This window comes from Lactuca sativa, chromosome 2 (genome assembly GCF_002870075.4).
Source record: "Lactuca sativa cultivar Salinas chromosome 2, Lsat_Salinas_v11, whole genome shotgun sequence".
Lineage (NCBI taxonomy): Eukaryota > Viridiplantae > Streptophyta > Magnoliopsida > Asterales > Asteraceae > Lactuca > Lactuca sativa.
In genome coordinates, this window is record NC_056624.2 from 14,399,577 (window position 1) to 14,406,292 (window position 6,716).

Consider the following 6,716-nt stretch of genomic DNA (forward strand, 5'->3'; position numbering starts at 1 on the left):
AATTTCCCCCCTTCCTAAAGCGTATCACACATTTCCAAGGAGATACCTTCAGTTATACCATATCACTGACCTGAAACTCCAACTCAGGTCGGTGCTGGTCAACATAATTCTTCTTCCGAATCTATGTTGTCTGTAGTCTCTGCCTGATCTGTTGAATAAGCTATGTGGTCTGATGGACTACTTTGGTCCTTCCCATGACCCTATGACCAACCACTCCCTAACAAACTGGGGTATGAAATCTCCGACTATACAAGAGCTCAAATGGCGGAGCACCAATGCTGGAGTGATAACTGTTGTTGTAGGAGAACTCCACGAGAGGTAGGTAGGAGTCCCAACTCCCACCAAAATTAACAACACAAGCCCGCAACATATCGTCAAGGGTCTGTATAGTCCGCTCGCTCTGACCGTTGGTCTGCGGATGATAAGCGATGCTGAAATGCAACCTCGTGCCCAGTTCCTCGTGGAACTTATACCAGAAGCGGGAAGTGAACCGAACATCTTGGTTTGAAACAATAGAGACTGGAACTCCATATCGAGCAATGATCTCCCAGAGATAAATTTCGGCCAACTTCTTAGCCGAAGAGCTCTCCCAGATGGCCAAAAAGTAGGCACCCTTGGTCAATCGATCCACGATGACCGATATAGCATCAAAACCCTTTGCTGTCCTCGGCAACTTGGTGATGAAGTCCATGTTAATCTGTTCCTATTTCCCCATGGGAACCTCCAGAGGCTGCAGCTATCCATGCGGCCTCTGATGCTTGGCCTTAACCATCTTGTAGGCCAAACACCTCTCAACATACCACAGAATCTCCCTATTCATACATGGCCACCAGTAGCTCAATCTCAAATCCATGTACACCTTGGTGGCTCTGGGTGTGTAGAAAAACGAGACTTATGAGCCTCCTCCAGCATAACCTATCTAATCCCACCAGAAACTAGAACCCAAACCCGACCACATCGGGTCAATAACCCTCGACTATTAGTGACAAACCTGTTGATCTCACCCCTGATCCTTTCATGTTTACAGTTCTCTTTTCAAACTCCCTCGACCTGAGCCTCTCTGATATATCCCAAAAGCAGGGAATCAACTGATATCCTCATACACACCTCCCCGGCCGAAGACCCAGCCGATTTGCAGGTAAACGCACCCGCTACCACATTCGCTTTACCCAGATGGTAAAGGATATCACAGTCATAATCCTTGACCACGTCCAGCCACCTATGCTGCCTCATGTTCAGGTTCGGCTGATCCATAAGATGTCTCAAACTCTGGTGATCCATGTAGACCGTACAACGGACTTCATATAGATAATGTCTGTAACGCCCGTAGATTCGGGCTAGTCAATTTAGAAACAATGAGCGTCAAAAATGAATTTTTGATGGAAGATTATTTAGAAGGAATAATCTTAACCAAGTTATATTATATGTCACAAGGGTTCCATACATATAAAGATTGTTGAAATTCGAGTTATAACAAAGAAGTTATGACCCGTCGAAGTTTTATGGCTAAACCGGCACGACACCGCATAACGTATAAAGTGAATCTTTGATAAATTAATTTTTAGACTTAGTGATCTAAAAGAAATCCGTAGTATGTATTAAACCGAGAGTGTGCATGAAAAGAACGCCCAAATCTGACTTCGTATGTGAAAGTTATGATTTTTCTAAGATTCGGCATAGCAGTGCACAACCCGAAATTCGAATTTTAGATCGATCAATTTTTAGCCTACACAACCTAAAAAAGAATCTATGGTCTCATTAATAGTAGCTCAACACTAAAAAGATAGACGAAACGGACATCGGATGAAGAAGTTATGAATTTTTAACGGACTTTTCCTATGTTGGTCTGTTAAAAATAAAACTTTAAAAATAAATTCAAAATTAGCCAACGAAGTCTAAACGAAATCGTAGAGTATGGTCCCACCTACGTGTGGATATAAAGAACATCAACAATGAAGCTCGTATGTACGTATTTTAGTAGATAATTAGTTTTTGGGTAATCTACGAGTGACATGTGGCGCAATCTAGGCCACACCTTCTTCCCCGCGACTCGGAACAAGATGGTGACACATGGCAATGAACGCCCTGCATTCAGCTAGGGAATGTGCTGTGTTTACGAACGCCCCATTTTTTTCTCTTGAACGTACTGCGTTCGAACCTTCGCCCAACCTATAAATAGAGCTCGTTTCTTCTCATTATTCCACATCAATTCACTCCAACTCTCTCCCAAACACCCCAAACCCTCAAGGTTTTCCCTAGCACCACCAAGGTGTTAGAAGCAAGTCTCGGAGCGCCAGAAAGCTCTGAGAAGAAGAGCTTCCAGCTCGGAAGTTCTGCCCCCGCAGAGCTCGTTTCCTAACCAAAGCCCCTAGTAAGCGAGTTATGCTTACCCTAATTTAAGTATAACTTATGTTTAGGTTCATTATCGTTATTATGAACCTATAAACAAGATTTATCAGGGATTCCAAGTTGTTATACTGATTGATCTACTTACGGGGATGATGTCTAGGATGTAATTTAGTGAGGTGTTTAAAGTGGGATTTCCAAATAGTATACTTCGTATACCAAATGGACCCTACCTTCGATATGATCATACCTGGTTGTTCCTTACTTGATAGACCATGAAAGTATACTTTGAGTTAATAATAAATCTAGACTAATAATTAGTCATGGTAAACTTTAGACTATAATCTAGTGATACTAATACTAGGTTTCATCGAAGGAAAATAGAATTGTTAGAATCGAAGCGTTAACGAGTGTGGAAACATCACTTTAACAGGTGAGTGCATAGTCCCTTTCATGAACATGATTTTAATATAAGTATTAAATTATATGTTTATATGCAAATTATTTGATGTTTCCTGAAATACGTAAATAGAAAGAGAAGTAAAAAGTGGACAAATGCAGCAATGAAATTCAAAACATTGTCTATGGAATTGGCAGTGACACAAAATGTTAACCATTAAACAATCACTTACTTTGTGTTGTAGTCTGACACATGATAGTTATAAATTAAATTTATCTGATGCATTTAGGATAACCCAAAAACACTATTCATAAGCTCAATGGGAATTAATTATATATATATAATACATATACAATATGTTTTTATAAAAAATAAATAGATATTTATACCTATAAAATTCATATAAATACAACTTTTTAATACATAAAAACATATTTATACATCAAAAAACATATTTTATACATTTAAAAACATATTTATACAAAGCGTATTTTATACATAAAAAAATATAATAATAATAATAATAGTAATTCTTTTATATATATATATATATATATATATATATATATATATATATATATATATATATATATATTAAAGTTGGACAATTGTTAGGAACACCAGGTACTCCATGGGTTAGTTAGTTGACGCGACTTTGGTTAATCTCATATATCCAGCGCCTAAATTTGGGATCTCCTCTCAATAGTTCTCGAACCTTTAATTCCCACCGTCACTATTTTCCACTGCCTTAAGCGGCTGTCATTCGTTAATTGCGACGTGTTATGTTTTGCTACCACCGCCCACTGCTTCCAATTGCAAACCAACAACATATATTATATTGCTGCCTCTTTCCTCCATGGCTCATCTAACTGGATTAATCCTTACCCTACGGAAGCTCCCTTCATACCACAAACCGATTTTGACCTCAAAGCTAAGCTCAAGATTAGGGCTTTGTTTTTGCTTCTTGGGTAAACTGAAGCTTTCATCGGCGACCATCCTGCTACCGTGTTCTACTATACGATTGTGCTAAATCAAGTTTTCTCACCACCTAATGGTAAATGGGTTCCAGCAGTCCAAGAACAATTTAAAGCCCTTTAATATTTCTTTTGGTTTTCTATCTATCGGATTAGGTGGAATACTCTAATGTAAGTGTTGATCCCGATTTCTACTTTCATTTCTGTTATCTGATTCTGCTTTCATGTTTTAAAGCCTAATACCTTTGCAAATTGAGCTAAACGTTAGGGAATCATATAAAAGAGAGTATAAAACAAGTATATGCCATTTAATCGACGTTCATAATTAGGAGTGAGAAGAGCAAAAGGGTATACGCCATTTAATCGAATCACCTCGACAAGGAAATCGCCAAATTGGTAAATCCGATATAAAATCTTGAAAAACGCATGTTGTATGGATCGAGGTGCCCTCTAAGGTTCTTTTTAATCAATTTTAGTATTGTGATTTTCTAATTTTTTGAGTTGTAGTTTCGACCTCAATTTTCAATAGCCTGTAATTGTATTCTAATTTGTTTTTTTGAAGCACACCTCCAAGGGCATCAAAAGTGAGAAGCTTTTGAGTTTTTTTTGTTCTTTTATTTCTCTTATTCTGATTCATTTGTCGTCGATCATCAATCATCATCTCTTCATTTGTTTTTTGTGGTTTGTTACATGAGGGTTGTTTCTTGTTGTGGTTCCACTATTGTAGAATGTAGCATACAACATGAATGCTTCATATTTATCGTCTGTTTATATGTTTCTATTTGATTTATAAAAACATTCCTATTCTATTATAGTATTGAAACCTTATTACAGACACAATATTTTTATTGACATGCACTTTTATTTGGCATAGGAACTTCAATAATTGCAAGGAACATTACATATAAGATGGTTTTCGGATTTCAATTGATATTTTCTTTCATTGACATTTATATAGGCATTATTGATGAGGAAGGTCTATTTTCAAGAAAAACAATAAACAGTTGTCAGGAAGTAGTAGGTGCTGGAAAGGTTAGTTTAGTCTTTTATCAACTCTTATTTGTCATATCTCAAAGACATAAATTATGCATAATATCTAAAATTGTGATTTTTTGTTTATTTTATGAAATAGTTGTGACTTTTGAACAATATTTGACATGGTTGTGCGTTTTTCACAATATCCAAAAGTGATTGTAATAATTTTAAGAATTGTTATTTATACTTTATCTAAAATAACAATGTGATTCAAGGTGAAAATAGGTTTTAGTTGACTGATGCTTTGACCAAGGTTCTTTGTTGTTGACTACACAGGCACACTAGAAGATTGGAAAGAATGGATACAATTGTTGCAGGGGCAAAACCGAAAAAACAAAAGTTGGGTAAGAAAGTGGGTGGTGGTTGTTTGGTGAAAAAGAAGCGTAAGCTATCTGGTAGGAGGAGTGGTGTTGGTAAGGTCCATCTGTATAAAACCATTTCTCCATAAGTCCTCTTTTGTTTTGTTAGGTTTTGAAATTTCATAAATTTTTATTTCTAAACAATTGTTTAAGAATTATTGATTTGTGCCTCTCCTTACATTTTTATTTGTAGTTGAACGATTTTCTCTAGGAGTGAGAAATCCAACATTTTTTTTTCTTTTTTTGTTGGGGCATTGGCTACCGAACATAAGTTTGTGGTGGCTTGATTAGACTTCCAATTCAGGTTACATACATAATTTCTATTTCATCACATGCTTTCCATATTTTTACAATTGCTATAATAATTTAATAGACTTAAAACCTCATGTATACGTGCTAGAGGTTTTTTGTTATTTCATCCAAATAAAGTGTTGAAATTATAAGAGTTTAATATCACAAACTTATAATTCATTATATCCTTTTGAGTATCCTTTTACATATTTTTTAGTTTATGTATTCTATTTATATATTGCTTGTGTTTGTTATGATTTGGTGCAGAAGGATATATTTTGTATAGTTTGCGGAAGTATTGGACTAATATAATGATGTGGTGAAGTTATGAAACACACGGGTCATATTTGATCCATATTGTTGATCAGTGACCCGGTTGACTAGTCAGATGTATACATTAGTGATTATGTGAGAGTTGGAGTATGATTCTGCCTATTCATCTTCTTACTAATAACTTCTTCTTTCTCTAGTCATTAGGGTTCTTGTTCTTATGTTTAACCTTTTGTTCTTAATCATTGATTCACGAAGAGTGTAGATTAGGTGAGTGATTTTACAGTGAGGTTATTTTGTAGAGTGAAGAGAGTTTATGTAGTGAGGTTTTGGATTGCAAGTATTCTTGAAAACCTTCTAGTTCCTAATGAATTAGAACTGTTGATGTTGTGATTTCTTGTTTTCGTGTTTCTTTTGATGGTATCAGAGCCGAGTTATGGTTGTTTCCGATCTGATCTTCGTCTAGATCAAGTTAGGGTTTAGATTGAGTTAGGGTTTCAGGTCATTTTGTCTAGATCAAGTTAGGGTTTCAGAGCTTGTGTTTGGATCTGGTTCTGGTTCGTTCTTCTCTTCTCCATGGGTTCTTAGATCTTTTATCAAATCTAGGGTTTGGTTTAGATCTATTTAGATCATGAGGATATTATCAACCTGGTTGTTCTCTTGTCACATCTTAAGAGTATACGTTCGAGATAGTTGTAAACGTTTAGGGTTAATGTTGTGTTAATCCTAACGGCCAATGCTATTGAGACGGTCAACGTTAAGATTGTGGAAACAAGGTTCTAAAATCGGGCTGGTTCTGGCATTTGAATGCCTATTGTCATTTTTCAGCGGTGAATCTATGTTTTGGATTCATCGGAACTACACTGCTGCTTGCTGAGCTTTTTTATTTGAGGATCTTTGTAAGTTTCGCACACCTCTCTGTCTATTTCTTTTGTTACTTGATTCTTGATAGATCAGTTAATCTTCTGATCACAGTGTTACACACCTGTAAACTAGCTTGCTCTGGCCTTATATGTGCTATGATTCTTCTCTAGTTTATAG

The 6,716-nt window shown here is 36.2% G+C and overlaps 1 long non-coding RNA gene across 1 annotated transcript; it reads left to right on the forward strand.

Moving 5' to 3' along the window:
• The first annotated feature begins 3,375 nt into the window (after positions 1-3,375).
• LOC111889531 (uncharacterized) lies at positions 3,376-5,322 on the forward strand. The gene is made up of 3 exons (XR_002849565.3): positions 3,376-3,891; positions 4,679-4,752; positions 5,032-5,322. It is a non-coding gene; the product is annotated as an uncharacterized LOC111889531 (long non-coding RNA).
• The last annotated feature ends 1,394 nt before the right edge of the window (positions 5,323-6,716 follow it).